Source organism: Chaetodon trifascialis, chromosome 11, assembly GCF_039877785.1.
Source record: "Chaetodon trifascialis isolate fChaTrf1 chromosome 11, fChaTrf1.hap1, whole genome shotgun sequence".
Taxonomy (NCBI): Eukaryota; Metazoa; Chordata; class Actinopteri; order Chaetodontiformes; family Chaetodontidae; genus Chaetodon; species Chaetodon trifascialis.
This window is the reverse complement of record NC_092066.1, coordinates 26,103,217-26,121,259: the sequence shown is the minus strand read 5'-3', so window position 1 is coordinate 26,121,259 and position 18,043 is coordinate 26,103,217. Positions and strand designations below refer to the sequence as shown.

At 43.1% G+C, this 18,043-nt stretch overlaps 1 protein-coding gene across 4 annotated transcripts in view; it reads left to right on the top strand.

Annotated features, from left to right (window-relative positions):
* The window catches only part of dlgap1a (discs, large (Drosophila) homolog-associated protein 1a), a 187,331-nt gene that overhangs the window by 59,095 nt on the left and 110,193 nt on the right, over positions 1-18,043 (top strand). For all 4 annotated transcript variants that reach the window (XM_070974236.1, XM_070974234.1, XM_070974235.1 and 1 more), the window contains exon 2: positions 3,623-3,711. The gene's annotated coding sequence lies outside the window, so the exon portion shown is untranslated. The remainder of the gene's footprint in view (positions 1-3,622; positions 3,712-18,043) is intronic.

Here is an 18,043-nt window from a genome sequence, read left to right as displayed (position 1 = left end):
AAAATCAGGACAGGACCAGGGCCGTTTAGCCTACAAGATGTCAAAAAAATGTGAAAAATGCTCAAGACAGTTTCCCAAGTGGCATCTTAAAATTGCTTCTTTTGTCCAGCTAAGAGTCCAAAACCTTCATTAGTTATAACTGACAAAGAAACAGAACAGAGATATTGTGGTGTGTGATATTAGATTGTTTTATTCTAAATAAACATTACAGTGAGTTCATCATCATCATCATTTTTGTCAACCACAGTCACCAGAGCAGTTGATGTCAGCAAGAGTAATGCAGTCCCAACTGTGAATGAAACACACTGCATCCTGTTCTCAACCTCCCAGGTGTAAACGCCTTGAATGCTGGTTGAAACTTCAAGTACTGTTATTGCAAGGGCTTCATGTTTCAGGTTGCAGTGTCTTATCGTCAGACTGCAGGTCATATTCTATCCTACACTGCAGTAAATAAAAGCTTCAGAAAACCACAATGTATTTTGAAATAGCAAAGCACGATTTTAATATGTAAATCAGTGTATGGTGGAGCGTGTTTACAGTCAGCTGTTTGAAGTGCACCAGCTCTCTGATCCTTTTATCACACACAGTATAGGCCCAGATAGGCTAAACACACGTCTACCACCCAAACTGCAGAAGCTGCATATTTTTAATGAGCTTGTTTCCAGGCAACAACTTCATCAGGTTTCCACCACAGTAAAGAAAAATAAATAAATAAAGAAAGAAAAATAAAAACTTAATAGGGGCCCCTGGGTGTCATTTACCATCATCAGCTGCGGGACAAATCTGAGACAGTTAACAAGTTAACAAATTAATCTGTGAAACACAGGAGCTAGAAATTGCTTATTTGTAGACAATTAGGCACCTGCTGTTTCTGTGTGTGTCTCTGCGTTTGTCTGTGGCTGTGTGTAAACACAATACAGCTACCATCATTGCTGATGGCCAGTGGACAAAAGCCTCAAGAAGCACAGCTTTCTAAAATTTCTGATTGTAGAAAATTAATGCAGTCAAAAAGTCTTGACTGCTCTCTCTGAAATTCATATGCATTGTTTCTACTGCATTAAAATTCAGCATGCAAAATATTGCACGTGCTGCTTGGGTTGACTTGAATTTAACTTGAATGGCAAGTAAACAGTAAGGAAAATGGAAAACAATAGAGGATATATTTCATGACTTGGCATGACTGAATCCAGATGGAAAGATCATTTTGAAACATGAATGTAAAAGCTTCAGAGTTCAGTGCGCGGTGGAATAAATTTTGGAAATCTGCGATGGCCTGTCTTGCATCCACTCTTGCCTGCAGGATTTCCAACTGTAGCTTCTAAATCCTGTGTAGGTTCTTGGGAATTTTGGGTACCTACATAAAAATCATATTGTGGGGTGATCATATCAGTAGAGTGGTAACATTGTGGTGTTAAATACTGGCCTGGACACAGTGTCCAAGCAGTGAGCTTTACCTGGGGCTGCAACTGCTGATTAATGTCATTCATGATTAATCTTTCATTAATCACTTATTTTTCATTAATGGTTTAGTCTAAAAAGTGTAAAAACATAGAGAGAAATAAAGTCCTACATCAAACTACATTTTGTGTTGACAAATGACGAAACAATTAACTGAGTATTAAGTTATTCATTTCCATTGATTGGCCAGTTGATTAATCAGCTAACAGTTTCAGAATCAGCATGAGTAAAAGCATGTGGCAAACCTGTGGCCATTCCCATATTAAACTTGCTGGGTGTATTCCAGTTTGTTTGATAGCTCCTCAGGCACTGTATAGTTGGGTTCAGGAGGTAGTATTCACCACAGTATTGGTGAGGGTCTGGTAGGCAGGATAAGGTCTGATAGTGATAATGATTGTAATCATCATTCAAATAGAATACAGCAAAGCATGGCAGAATAAATCCACTTCAGTCTGCCTGAAAGCTACGTAGGTGATGTTGTTTAGCTTCATGAAGTATAATACCAATACTCAAACATTGTTATATAGTATCATCATTTGCCAGAATCTGGGGACCAACAGCTTGCTTAACCTGTTCCCACTGCATAGACACTAACTAACAAGAATCTCAGTTCAAACTGGGAGACACTGTAGTTACTCACTTTGTTTTCATTGTTGTACACAAACTGCAGAGGCAGAACAGGCACTGGATGTCCATGAACATCCTTTTTTGAACGGAATCCTTTTACCTTGACTGTTGGCCTGCTCTCAGCAATGTATCTCAGTTATAAAACAAGCAATATGAAAATTGATGCAATTTAGATCATTTTCTTTACAACTGTAACCTGCTAAGACAGGCAAGTTGTGCTAGCATGGCTTAGATTCTTGGTCACACTTGTGGCACGTCAGCAATGTCAATGATAAAATTTGTGTCATGGTGTTTGCATTATATTGTCAGTTGTTTAAATGCAACAAACAAGCAACAACGTTGATAAGTTTCTACAGAGGTCTCAAAACAGCTGTCAATACACTTGATATTACATGTAGCTGTGGTTATTTCTAGCACTTGTGTTATGAATTAAACACATCTTTATCATCTTCTAACATTAGAAAAGTACTCAATTGTTTATAATGTTCATATTTAGTTTATGCATTGCTGTGTGTAGCATCAAATGAAAAGGTCATAGACAGAAGTTTAGCTGTGCCACTCACTGACATTAGAATCCATCACAGGAAATCAGAAGTCAACTAGGATATTGCAGCATTGTACAGAACAGTGAGAGGTGCAGTAGCCATTGTACAGTAGCCATCACATTTAAAAGAGGATGGTGGTAGAATTAAAGAACTAGTCATTCTTCTGCAGTCTCACCTTCACAAAGACAAATTGTGCTTCCTTTGATCAGATAATGAAAAAAAAAAAGCTTGATAATGTCGTGGGAACTCTACACAGTCCAATTTACCAGTATCAGAAACACTTTTTGGAATATAGCTGAAATACTTGGGAATAATTTGTGCACATAAAATATTTCCATTAGCTGTTTTTTGCAATGTTTTCTTTCACTGTAAAACAGGATGCTGCAACCACTCTAAACATCAAGTTTACATGTTTAACATCCATACAACCTGTACGTACAGTTGTCATCTCTCTTCCTCCTAGTAACAGTTAAACGTCACATAATCCATTCACAAACGTGGCAATGCAAATACATGCAGTTGAGCACATTTGATGTAGGAGGAAAGCAAGATGCTGTACATGAACAGTAATCAGCAACGCAGTTGGGTGGACAGCTCCACCCCAGACTATATAGCGTTTGTGATGTGTTCCGTTTGAAATGGAAACAATGGAGTTTTTGAACAGTAACATTATTTGTTAGACAACTGAATTTGTCGATTACCAAGATGTGTTTGAAAGGCACTACAGAGACATCATAATAAGTCAAATGGCTGCCAGAGGAATATGAAGGACTTGATGTCCTGATATTTCATTTATCCTGATGTATTCTTTACACTTGTGTGAATTTTAATCAAACAGAGATCTGGCCATGTCAGAGTAATGGGACTAGATGCAGCTCAGAGGATCAAATGACAACCAATATTTCCCATATATAACTGTGGTAACTGTGTGTCTGTCTGTGCTTGTGTTGTTTGTGTGTGTATGTGTGCGTGCGTATTGTGTCTTTTCCTAGACAACTGGAGTTAATGTGAGACCAGATATACAGAGATGTCAGTCCCTTCCAGTTAGCGACAACTCTACAATGATGGGGATTTAAAGGAGGTGAGTGAGCATGGACCTAAACTCACTATCAAACTCTCATATTATACTACTTTTTATTGAATTGTCGCTACCTTCATGATCTACTTAATCCATACAAAATCTTATTGTCCACTTGTCCATCATGTTTAATAAGAGCACATCAACCGAAAGCCAACAAAATCAATATTATGCCACAACTGCCTGTTAGTGATACAGAGGTAAATCTGCCATCTTCATTATTATAGTAGATCAGGAGGACTTCTTGATTCATTAGGACAAGTGTCTTGGCTTTCCTGTACATGCTAAATTTGTGTGAATACCAAGTGGAATCAAAACACTAAGTTCTTCCAGTGACCCATAAATTCTCTGGAACTCTCCAACAGCCTGTTGCAGAGAATTTGTTGACCAGGTCATGGAGCTCAGTCAGGTAGACCTCACTGCCTTGTCTGCTCTGTTACAGAGTGCCACTGCCACTTCTGCCTGCTGGACTGCAGTAATTTGCTGCTTGGACTTGCATAGTTAGCTTTACTTTTAGTTTGTTCTCATTAGTCTGGACATGAGTTTCACTCTTCATTTTTAACAGGCAAAAATGTAACCTGGAATACTGAAGGGTTAGTTTACTCTAGTGACTCTGCTGAGTCCTGAGTCCAGCAACACTCTCAACTGTCCCAATTTGGCTGAAATATGTACTGGGAGGCAATTCTAACTCAGAGATCACTTGGAACTCAGAATGCTGTAGCATCATTTTGGCTTGTGTATATTTAATATTAAAGGTTGATTTTGTGTTGATTACACTTTTTCATCATCAGGTTGGCCATGAACTAATAATTGTAACTGATGTACCTGAATCTTGATGTACCTGTGCTCTGTAAAGTCCACTCAAATCACATATAGCTTTGAAACACATCACTTTGTATCAAGGGATATTTTTATGTACTGTATTTGCTTCAATGTTGGAGTTTTATTGTTTATTTATTTATTTATTTATTGTGGAGATTCCACTTATTCCACTTAATATTTGCAGAAAAAATCAGATATTCTTTTGAACTGACAGCATACTGGTATGGTAACACTGGCTCCTACAGAGAACATGGTGTGCTGTTTTTAGTTTTAGTTTTGCTAGGCTAGTGAGTGTCTTCATGGTCTTTATAGTGGGCCCTTTAGCTTTACTCAGTCCCCAAAGTGTTTTGTTAGCCAAGATTAACAGGAGTTTTTGAAGGCTCATATAACTTGTTCTGCTGCTAAAGAGAAGATGAAATACATTCATGATGAGTGAAAACAAATCCAAAGTGCATCTTCAGTGCAGGAACTGACTGTGGGCTATTGGACCAATCCATTTTGACTTGTTAGTTGTGAGGGAACTGGGAATCATCAGGAGTCTGATAAAGTCAAAGCTGGTTGGAGGGCTCATTTTGATTTAAGTATGTACTGATTTAATTTAGTGTGCCAGCACTGGGCTTAAGCTGACGCTTCTAGCTGGACCTCCCCACATCCAGCCAAATAACTACACAGAATTAAAGGCCGACATGCAAGTTTTTCAGATCCTCCAGAACAGTTAATTCTGCATTCTTAATGCTTATACACTCAGCTATTCAGTTTTGTTTTTTGTTTTTTTTTCAATTTGTCACCAGTACCAGGGCCAGTGCTGGCCTACAATTTGGATGTGGATTCAAGGCACAAGTCAACTCCCTAATTCATCTGAGACACACAACTAGTTCTAATAAAAATGATCTATTGATGCAGAAATACTGTAAAAATAACCCTAAGACATGCAGTCTAAAGTAATCAGTCTATCATAGTTTGTGAGGAATATGACAGGAGAAGATAGGCGTTAAAGATATGATTCACGCTTCTTTCACAGTCATCTGGTCGTTTTGGTCCCCACCTCCTTCACACATCCCACCACTGAGCTGTTCCTTTCTATCTGTCTGTATATTGTAGGCTTCACAGGCATGCACAAACCAAGGATTTAATTTCTGAGTGAGAGCAGAGCAGCTCTGCATCTCTGTGCAGAAGGGACGCAGGTACTGAGAGAGAGAGACAGGGAGAAGCAGGTTAAGCCCACGCTCTTCTCGTCTCTTCTCAACCCTGTTCTAAAGGCTGAGTTGAATCATAACAGTCAGTGGGCGAAAAGGAAGAGAAAAAAATCCTTTCCACACAGATTCTGACGTACATTTCTTGTCGATTGGGTGTCGTATGGATGGGATGATGGAAGAAAAAGGAAGAGAGGAATGGCTGAATAGGGAGTTGTTGATAACCTTAAGCAGTGTCTCTCCCTCTCTCTGTGGGATTTTAATGGCTGTTTTGTTGCTTCATAAAATCAGTTGGATGTAATCCTTACAGCTTTCTTTAGTGCAGAAGCAGACTTCAGTCAGAAATACTTACATCAATTCACTGTATATAGCAAATTGCTCTATAGGTCGATTAGCCAGTAAAGGCTCTTCTGTGGGAGGAAGCTCTCAAAGAATCCAAGCAGCAAAAGGGACAAACTAATCAAGGAGCACCAACACACAATTCAGAGATAGCTGAAAATTTATGCACATACATACAGACAACACATGAACACTGAGTCAAAGCAGTCAGTTGACATTCAGTGATAACACCATGTCATTCTGCAAACTACCCTTAACATGTCTACTGCTAGGTTCTCTGATAATCTCTCTACATGTGACAGGAACAGTGTCTTTTTTACTTTTAATTGTGTTGCATTTAATTCCAGTAGTAAGGTGTATCTGAAACTAGTCGTCCCCAGTTTCCAACCAAAGTTAAATAAACGTATAACATTGTACCTCATCATCAAGTTTCTCCAAGGGATTTTCCATGTCCTTCCCAAAAGCTCCTTTCTGGGCACGGTACAGTCGGAGAAGCTTCGGTGTGTACTTGTCCACTGCAGCTCTGAATGTTCCCAGCAATTCCGTGTTTGTGATGCAGAAAAACTCCTCACAGATCTGTCAAAACATATTCAGGATATGTACACATCAGACCAATTACTAACAATTCAAAACGCCAAATTAACATTTACACATACAAAAAATTCAAAGAGACACAAAATAGTAAACACTTACCTGTTCTTTAAAAAACAAAGCAGACCATCTCTTCTGGATTTCCATCACCATGGGTTGTTCCTCCACTACCGCTCTTCTCCTTAGAGAGAAAGTTAAGTCCATCTTCTCCCTAATAAATGAATGATCAGGTCACGCCTTCTTGGCGGCTTCCACCAAGAGAACTCTTTGCTCCTCATGTGAGGCATCATCATGTCGTTCTGGATGTTCAGGAACATGGTTCACTTATGCACGTTTAGCTCTTTTAAGGGTGTATTTAGTTTCATCCCCATTTGCTTTTTTTTTTTTGACTGACACTTCATTGCAACCTGCCTCTCGCAGCTTTGCTCTGTAATTATTGAGCTTGTTCCGGATGCTAACCAGCCATCCTTCATAGCCTTTGCCTTTACCATAGGTTCTCTGATTCAAGGGTACTTGATTATCAGAGCTGAAGCAATGGATTCGAGTTTGTCATGATCCAGATAGGCCTTGATGTCAAAAGCTACTTGGGCAACTTTGTCCAGAATTTCAATCTTCATGTCTCTTGATACATCAATGCCTATTTTGTTTTTTTTCATATGACTCGTTGCCCTTTCTTAATTTCAGTTCTACATCAAGAGACAAAGTGGGGATAGGAAATGGATCAGACCACTCTGAGATGCTGCGCAAACACCTTGACAAATCAACTTCAAATCAAATCAACTTTATAGCACTTTTCATACATAAAATTGTAGCACAAAGTGCTTCACAAAACAAACAACAAAAACAAGAACCCCACCCTCCTGCCCCCATATGTCCCTCCCATCCCCACCCACTGACAGAGACCTACACATCCACGTGCACACACACACGCACGCACACACACACACACACACACACACACACACACACACACTTGGTTTTTGACATGGTCTGGTACTGAGGATCCTGGTGAGGAAAATCGCATAAAGGGGCCATCCACACCAAGAGGCACCACAGTCCGCATAAATAGGGAGCACCGCCATGGTGTGGAGTGCCCCAATGAGGAGACACTGGAGCTACTAAGAGAATAAAATGCAGTCTAACAGTAGTGTCTAAAAGTAATAAGAGCTGAGATAATTCAAATAAATAAAATGCGCAAATACTTAAAATAAGTGAATTAAATGGATGGAAATCAATTGAAAATGAATAAATAGATAAACGAACAAATAAAATCAATTAAACGCCAGACTAAAAAGGTATGTCTTGAGCCTTAAAGATATCAACGGTCTCTGCGGCCCTGAGGCTCTCTGGCAGGCTGTTCCACTGATAAGGGCGGTAATGGCTGAATGCAGCCTCACCGTGGGTTTTTGTCTTAATTCGTGGAATGGTTAGAGATAAGATAAGATAAGATAAGATAAGATAAGATAAGATAAGATAAGATAAGATAAGATAAGATATACCTTTATTAGTCCCACAGTGGGAAAATTTCAGGTATTACAGCAGCAAAAGTGGATAGCAAACATAGAGGGCATCAGTAAAAGGACATTAAATATTAAATATCAACCAAACAATATAAACAAGGAGTAATGAAATATGAGCAAACAATACTGATATTGCACATTGATATGAATATGAACCATTAGTACTGACATTTCACATTGAATGATAGTACTCCTGACTGGAGTACTGATAATGAATAGTTTCCTATATTGCACATAGGAATTGACATATTGCACCTTAAGCTGAGATACAAATATCTTCACATTATGAATAAACACAGTTAATGTGTATTATAGTGCAGTCATATTGAAAGTCTTGTGAGTGTGTGGTCTACTGGGAGCACTGCTGGTTGTAAAGTCTGACTGCTGCAGGAAGGAAGGACCTGCGATAGCATTCCTTCACACACTTTGGGTGAAGCAGTCTGTCGCTGAAGGAGCTCTCCAGTGCTGTTAAAGTGTTCTGCAGAGGGTGGGAGTCATTCTCAATCCTGGATGACAGCTTAGCCATCATCCTCCTCTCACCTACCACCTCCACTGAGTCGAGGGGGCATCCCAGGACAGAGCTGGCCTTCTTGATCAGTTTGTCAAGTCTCTTCCTGTCAGCTGTCGAGATGCTGCTCCCCCAGCAGACCACTCCATAAAAGATGGCTGATGCCACCACAGTGTCATAGAAGGTCATCAGGAGTGCCCCCTGTACTCCAAATGACCTCAGCCTCCTGAGCAGATAAAGTCTGCTCTGGCCTTTCTTGTAAAATGCGGTTTTCTTGTGAGTCCAGTCCAGTTTATTGTTCAGGTGAACACCCAGGTACTTATAAGATGTCACCATCTCAATGTCCGTTCCCTGGATGTTCACCGGTGTCAGGGGGCAGAGTGTTCGTTTATGGAAATCCACCATCAGTTCTTTGGTTTTCCCTGCGTTGATCTGGAGGCAGTTCCACTGGCACCAGTCCACGAAGTCCTGCATCAGTTCTCTGTACTCTCTGTCATCCCCATCTGTGATGAGGCCGACGATTGCAGAGTCGTCAGAGAACTTCTGCAGGTGACAGGTGGGTGTGTTGTATGAGAAGTCTACAGTGTAAAGGGTGAAAAGGAATGGAGCCAGGACCATTCCTGCCAGCAGACGACCGTGTCAGACACACAGTCGCGGGTCCTCACGTACTGTGGACGGTTGGTGAGATAGTCCAGAATCCAGTGTGTTAGGTGATGGTTCACCCCAGTGTGCTTCAGCTTGTCCCTCAGAAGTGCAGGCTGAATGGTATTGAAAGCACTGGAGAAATCAAAAAACATGATTCTCACAGTACTCTCAGGTTTCTCCAGGTGAGAGAGAGCTCGGTGTTGGAGGAAGATGACGGCGTCGTCCACCCCAATGCCAGGCTGGTAGGCAAACTGAAGTGGATCCAGCGATGGGCTCACCAAGGGGCGGAGATGAATAAGGACCAGCCGCTCGAGGGTCTTCTTTAGATGGGATGTTAGTGCCACCGGCCTGCAGCTGCTGAGGTCCTTGGGGTGCAGAGTCTTAGGCACCAGTACCACGCAGGATGTTTTCCATAGGTGTGGCACTCTCCCCAGCTTCAGGCTCAGATTGAACATGCGTTCAACAATCCCACACAGCTGATCTGCGCAGGACTTGAGGAGCCTGGAGCTGATGCCGTCTGGGCCTGCAGCCTTCCTTGCCTTGATCCTCCGGAGCTGGTTTCTCACCTGTGTTGTTGTAATGGACAGGTTGGTGGGGGCTGTGTGTTGAGTTGATGGGATGAGCAGTGGGGGGTGGCTGTGAGCTGAATGTTGCAGAGGGGGAAAGGGGGGGCTGCAGCATGGAGGACTGGGCTGGGGGAGGGGCAGATGACTGATCGAATCTGTTGGAGAATAAGTTCAGGTCATTTGCCCACTTTTGGTCCCCTGCAGCTTGAGAGTCAGGTTCCTTGTGGCCAGAGATGGTTTTTAGGCTTCTCCAGACTCCACTGACATTTTTCTCCTGCAACTGAACCTCCATCTTCCTCCTGTAGGTGTTTTTCCCCTCACGGATCATCCATCTCAGCTTCTTCTGCACAGCCTTCAGCTCATCCTTATTTCCTGACTTAAAGGCCCTATTCTTCTCCTTAAGGAGAACCTTTATGTCAGGGTTAATCCATGGTTTGTTGTTGGAAAAACACTGTACAGTCCTGGTGGGTATGGTATTTTCCACACAGAAGTTAATATAGTCCGTAATCCAGTGTGAGACCCTCAATGTCCCCTCCGTGAGAATCACAGAATTCCTCCCACACAGTTGTCTCAAATAGTCCCTCAGAGCCTCGTCAGCCTCGTCGGACCATCTCTTCACTGTGCGGGACACAGCTGGTTGCCTGTGCACGAGAGGTTTGTACACAGACAGGAGATGAACCAGGTTGTGGTCAGATCTTCCCAGGGGAGGGAGGGGTGATGAAGTGTATGCCTCCCTGGTGTTGGCATAACACAAGTCCAATATCTTATTGTCTCTAGTGCAACATGTAACATACTGGGTGAAGGTGGGCAGAGTGGAGGATGGAGAGGCATGATTAAAGTCCCCAGAGATAAGAAGGAGGGCCCGGGGGTGCTCTGTCTGCAGCCTGCTTGTGACAGAGTGGAGAACATCACAGGCTGCCTCAGCGTTAGCAGACGGGGGAATATACGCAGCTATCGCGATAACATGCGAGAATTCCCGCGGCAGGTAATATGGCCTCATGGCCATAAAGGGCCGGTACCAGAGGACCTCAGGGTCCGTGAGGGATAATATGATAATAGCAGGTCAGAAAAATAAGATGGCCCAAGACAGTTAAGACATTTAAAAACCAATAAAAGAATCTTAAAATTGATCCTGAAGCGGACAGGGAGCCAATGCAGCAATTCTAAAACTGGTGGAATGTGCTCCCGCCCTCTGGTCCTTGTCAGAATGCGAGCGGCTGAGTTCTGTAATAATTGTAGGCTATTGATGCTCTTTTTAGGAAGACCAGAGAGCAGGGCATTACAATAATCTAAACGACTCGAGATAAAAGCATGTATTAGCATCTCTGTGCTCGCCTGAGAGAGAAACGGGCGGACTCTGGCTATATTCTTAAGATGGTAAAAATCTATCTTCGTAATATTCTTTATGTAGGAAATAAAAGTGAGCTCAGAGTCAAAAATAACGCCCAGGTTCTTTACACACTGTGAGGGTTTGAAATCTTGTAGTTTTGGTAAAAGTTTCTCTCTCTGGCCTTCAGGACCGATGACGAAGACCTCTGTTTTATCCTGGTTGAGCCATCCATGACTTTATATCTAAAATGCAGTAAAGAGGGGCATCAAGTGGCCTTGTGTCATCAGGAGACACAGCGATGTACAGCTGCATATCATCAGCGTAACTATGGAAACTGATGCCATGTCTCCTGATGACATCCCCCAAGGGAAGCATGTAAAAATTAAAAAGAAGTGGGCCTAAAATTGACCCTTGGGAGACCCCACATTTAATTTCATGTGTTCTGGAGGAACATGTATCCATACTTACAAAGAAAGATCGATCTGTGAGATAGGAGTGGAACCAGTTAAAAACAGTACCAGAGAGGCCAACCAGGTGCTTCAGTCTGTTTAATAAAATGTGATGGTCTACTGTATCAAAGGCAGCGCTAAGATCCAGTAAGACCAATACTGTCAGTTTTTGGTTATCTAAATTGCACCTGGTGTCATTTAAAATCTTCAAAAGTGCTGTCTCAGTACTGTGGTTCATCCTAAAACCAATTTCTCAAAAATATTGTTTCTCATTAAAAAATAATTTATTTGGTTAGAAACAGAAAAATTTTACTTAAAAATAGTAAGTTGGGTACAGGTCTGTAGTTGTTAAAAATGTTGTGGTCTCGATTGCTCCTCTTTAGAAGGGGCTTCACCACTGCCGTTTTATAGGCAGTGGTGGGATGGGGTAGTGAACAGTGGGGATATGGTCGCGGTGTGGGATAGTGGGTCCATGGGGGGCGGTGTTGAGTGAGGCAGGACTAGGAGCTGCCACAGAAGGTGGAGAGGAAGAGGTCTGGAAGGGGATGTGTGATGTAAACAAGCGTCAGTCACGTGCAGCACGTGTGGCAGATTGTACCGCATGTTGCAAATTAACAGCTAGCATAGTGCTGCCCAGTTTGTTTGGGTGTACACCGTCTGGCCTGTATGAGGAATAGCGATTCCAAAATAGATTAAAGTTGTCAATAAAAGCCACCTCACAGCAGGTGGAAAGCAGCCAGGTATTGAGGCTGAGCAGATGGTTGAACCACTCAGCTCCGCGGGCCAGTTTTGGGATTGGGCCGGAGATGAAGACGGCTTTACCTGTGCTGTGCAGGAGTCTAAAAAGGTCTTTAAAATCAGCTTCTGCTCAGACTGCTTACGGGCAGTATCATTGTTAATAATCTTGTTAACCGTACCGGGCAGGGAGTGCAGAAGCTCCGGGAGTTCATTTAAAATGACGGGCACAGTAGCACCTGGGAAGCAGTGAGTGACAGCATTGAAAAAGTGGACATGTCTCATTATGGAGTCACCCACAATTAAGGTGGTTGGAGGGAAAAGAGGACGAGGGGGTGCCGGTGTTACCTTGTCCCCATTGGACTGGGATCGGGTTCCCTCTGGTTGCTGCTGCTCGAGAGCAGCACAGCGAGAGATCTCCTGTGAGTGCCGGTGCACCGCTTCCCTGAGCAGCCAACGAGCCAGCAGAGCGGGGTGCATTCCGGCCCTGCTCCGAGCAATTTGAGGCTGCAGGGATGGGTTCCACTGGAGCAGAAGAGGAGGCACCAGCTTGAGCCTCGGTGAAGGGAGCGCCGGCCAAAGCTGCCGCGATAGAAACAGCGGCGTGTCAGAAACAACCTCTGGCTCCGACTCCGGCTCCCTGGTAAGCAGGGGGAAATCCTCTAGGCTCAGGACATTGTACCGGTTGGACAGCTGGAGTTCATCGAGGGGTTGCAGGCTGGTCCCGTCTGGCTTCCACCTGGTACCGTGGTCCAAGGCTCTCGCTGGGGGGTGGAACTACGCGCTCTGTGCCTCGGATTTGGGGTAAAATCCAAAGCAGCAGCAGACATACGCTTGGGCTTTGCACCCAGCAATAGCCAGCAGTCATCAGACTGGAGACATGGTGGGACCGAGGCAGCCAGCCCGGTTGAAGTTGGATTGTCCCCGAGGCCAAGGGAAGGCTGAGAGACAGAGGTGGCCAGATGGTTAGCATCCGCAACCGGAATTGTAGAGTGCAACTCGGAGTTGACCGGCAGACCGGCGCCCAGTGTGATCAATGAGTATAGGAGCTTTTCTTCATTCCGGATGTAGTAAAGATCGGAGATACGGCGCTCGAGTTGTGCAATGGACTGGGATTTTTGGAGACAGCCGTCGCACCTGTGTGGGGAGGTAAGTGGAGTTGCTGTAGTGGCAGCCATGGATGTAGCAAGCGCCACCACTTTCAAATTGTTTGTGTCCACCATGTTGACAGTGATGTCCGCCATGTTGACAGAAGCCGTGTCGTGCAAAGTTTAAACAGCCAAGCTGGTGAATGGAGATAGGCTATTTGTTTGGCTTCCTGAAGAGTTGATGCTCACAGTGTCCAGTGAAGATATGGAGCCAAGAGACTGACTGCCATATTCTTCTGGTTGAGATACTCTTTTCCACTTGATGTGTAGGACTGCACGGTCATGGGGTAGCTCTGAAATCTCTGACAAATTGCAGAGTGCATTTTGGAATTCAGGGTCCTAAAACTGAAACAAAAAGTCTCCCTGAAGTTGTAATTTTTCTTTAATAACTTCAATGAGGGCATCCACCGTCTCTGGAACTTGAGACAGCTGAACACGCCAAGCTTCCTCTTTTGAGATCACAACATGAAATAGTGCCTGTGAAACACAGAAGATAATTTTATTAAACTATTTACACTTTCTATCATTCTGATTATCAGTTATGATATATTTCCATAAAAATACCATTTTCTGTCTTTAGTACAAACATGCCCTCAGTGTCACCCAAAGCTTTCCTCCAACAGAGTAAGCTGTCAAAGGATAATAATGACTCAATTCCTCATCAATAACAAAAACTTCAACATAGTCACTGTCTTCAAGTTGAAATGACCTATAATGCTCAAAGTACCAGGCAGTAAGTCTTTTTGACAGGAAGGACAGAATAGACCACAATGCTCAATATCTTGAAAAATTCTGGGTGTCCAAAGCTATGCCCTGCCATGATAATCATGTTTTGAGCATATTCTGTTCCAAACAGCTGTGCTTTACAGGAGATGGCGATTGTGTGGAAATTTTGTCAAAATAGCATTTCTGTGGAGAGAATCCAAAGATGACACCTGAGCAGCTTTAACCTTTTCAATATTAAGATCAGATTTAAAGAGACTCTGCCCTTCCAAATGGTAGGCCATCGACTGCTGATGGCAACTTTTTTGAAGAGAAGGTTGAAACATATTGAATGTTTAGATTCAAACCTCATTGTCCAGAGGTCCACCAATGGCCCAAAACAGTGTATGAGGTGTGGGTAATGCTCAATAATATGATGTTTTGGTTACAAAACAAAGTTAGGAAATGTTTCTTTAAGCAATGAGCGATGATCTGACAGTTTACATGCTAGGTAACATAATGCCTCCTCTGTGAATTTATCAGATACAACAACTTCAACTATCTCCTTCAGATCCATCAGAATTTCCTATGATGGTTCACCAGGGGCGGGCTGTGACAAGAAATTGGCCCTGGCATTTTGGACCTGACTAGCCCACCACATTTGAACACATTTGGTTGAGTTTCCATTACAATTGAGTACTTCATAGTACCTCCTCAACGTAGGCAGGGTCGTCATACCACGGCTGCGCGAAACTGCCATGACTTCAATTTGTACGCGATGCAAACAGAGCCGACAAACAATGGAGGACATCGCGGCAATGTTGTATTTGCTGCTCGGTTTGTGGCTTTTTGTCACACACAAAGCAAGAGAAGAAACCCAGAAAAGTCTAGACCTCGTCGACGGACCACGGTGATATTTTACGAGCAGCCATTTCCCTCAAATGAGAATAAAGAATAAAGTCAGCGGTTGCTGTTGCCCGGCGTTACAATGGAGGGGGCGGGATTGTTTTTCCGGTGTTGGACGTCGCAGACCAGTGACGACACTCTCCGGCCAATCAGTGGCCGACAGGCTGTTGACGTCACACATATAGTATCGCTTCTACTCGCTTGGAACCTCGCCAGAGCAGGTACTAAAAATGGCATCGGGTACCAGGTACTATCCCTAATGGAAAAACAAAACAACCGGGTAGAGTCGAGTCGAGCCGCGCTAATGGAAATGTGGCATAAATTGTGAACTGACCCAGTCCAAAAGGATGAATGTAGCTGAACTCCTGAATGAACTTTGAACTCTGTGTATGTATGTTTGAGAGATAACAAGAGAGAGAGAGATTTAATTATTGGTCAATCTTCAAGATAAAATTAGCAGCTTAGAAACTGAAAACTTAAGAGGGATGATGACACATGAATGAGGGAGAGGGCTACATACACAATGTCTTAAAAAAAAACGTGCATATACAGGTATTATAAACTAACTAGAATACAAACTAACCTGGCCATAGAACGTTAGCCAAAAATGTGTTATTGATGTTTTATCATGGTCAGTTTTACCAAGGGGTTGGGTTGCTTTCCTCATTACAAGTGTTCTGAAAGCAGCCCAGTTTACTGCAGGTTTTACTGCATGTCGCCCTGCAATGTAGAGTTGGGCGGTATCCAAATTTTGATACCGTCAAACTTTCCCCACATTTTCCCGGGGTATACGGTATTACCGTGACTAATTAAAAATCACTTTGCAGGGCAGCGTGACATGCGCACAGTTCAGATGGTCAATGCTCACACTAAGAAGCACCAGTCCTAACTTGTAGCTTACCAGAATGAAACATAATTCATACCCCACAAAATTATGTGCGCATGTAACGAAAACACGAAAATAGCGCACGTCAAAGGTATGGCATCTGCTGATTTCACCACTTCACGCAAACCTCAAAAGCGTGGTATCATATGAAAGCAGAGAGTCTGATGATCACGAAGATGTCTGCCTCCTCACTGTGCGACGAAAATTCGGCGAGCTAACAGCCAAAGAGTAACAAAAAACTTCGCTAAATCATAAAGTATTTTTTACCTTTGTTGTTTTTTGGTCAAAAGTTATATTCCAGCCCGAAAAAACGCTACTCATGTCTCCCCCTATGACTCTGTGTTAGTTTGAGATCAATCATGAAGGTCCTGCTTGTTTACATAAAGAGGAGGTGGTATCTAAAGTGGAGGGAGCGCTCTTCATGCAATAACCTATCTCTGGGCTTACTTCCTTCTGGATCGTCATTGGTGTTTTTGTAGTGAATGTGGGTGGATCGCTGAGCTATTGATCAGTGTAACCACGCAGTTAGTTTCACCGCTCCGTCTCATGAAGGAGCAGAGCGCTCACAGAGGACTCTGCTAAGCAGCCCGAAGTGTTATTTTACTGTTTTATTTGCATTTTGTCCTTTTATGAGAGCTAAGAACAATAGTAAGCAGAAAAAGACTGAAAAACTGTTTTCAACAGAGGAGTTTCTCCGTATGCTTGGACGAGATAACGGTACAGATGCGCCTAAATGAGTGCCTGGACATACCTGTGTTAAAACATCTGAACGACTGCTCAGGTTCATTCTTAACACGTACTTTTGCATAGTCACCTTTTCCTCAAGTAAAAATTCAACCAACAGCAATACTGTTGCTATTTTTAGATACCGCGGGATACCTTATTACCAGATTACCGCCCAACCCCAGTGCAATGTTGCCACCACCACTGTCATCAGCCATGGGAGCTGATGAAGGCCCTGCCGTGGCAAACATAGCAGAATTTTTTGCGCATTTGGCTGCGTTGGCTTGAAGAGCCAGCCTCTTTTTCTCTCGCAATTTCTCTGCACCTCCTTTTCGTTTTCTCTCCATTCTCGCAGATCCTAACACATTACGTTACCGACGAAAAGGAGGGGAAGTGTTTCATGATATGATTGGGCGAGATGAGCCCTGTCACGTGTCAGTGAAGAAAATTACCTATCGGCCGCAAAACTGCGTGTTGAGGGGTGGTTGGTGTTTACAAACAAACTCTTGTGCTGACTTTTTTTTTTTTTTGCCGATTGTATTACGCCGCAGGGCCAAAGCAAAAGGGTGTTTAACGATGTGATTGGGCCAGCCCAGTGTCAATCAGGCCGCTGATCAACTGTCTGTATGGGCCGGTCGGACCAATATTTAAAAGGAAAAAAAAAAAAAAAGAAGTGGCCGACTGTCAGCCCAAGTAGCACGTCGGCCCGGTATGCCAGATGGTCAGTCCGTCCCTACGGTTCACCCACTGGAACAATGCCACCAATCATGAGAGGAAGCAGCCGCAACAATGCCCAATTTTCATGTGCATTCCCCCCAATAGAACCTTTTGCGAAAGCTGCTTTAGGAATAATCTTAGGTTTGTTGACTTCAAGAATATTCAGTCAGAATATTGGTAAGGAAATGACCTGATGCTATGATTAAGCCTATTGAGTGTGAAAAAGCCCTTAGAAATTAAGTCTTGAAAACACAAGGCTAATTCAATTGGAATAATTCCTTCAAATAAATCGTGCAAAATATCTGGGGGGAATCCAGTCACAGGATGGAAGAAAGCCAAGTGCTTTTTTCATACACACTCCCCTTTTACTCCATTCACACTCCTAAGAGCTTGGTTTTGTTTAAGCTCTTCCACAAATCTGTTGTGCTGCTCAGCAGTTCTCAAATGGAAGTCTCTTACTTTGACAGTTGCTATTTGACTATGACTGACCAAACAGAAACAACAACAATTATCCACAGTGAAACTTTCTTGGAATCCTGCTATGCTATGTGCTCT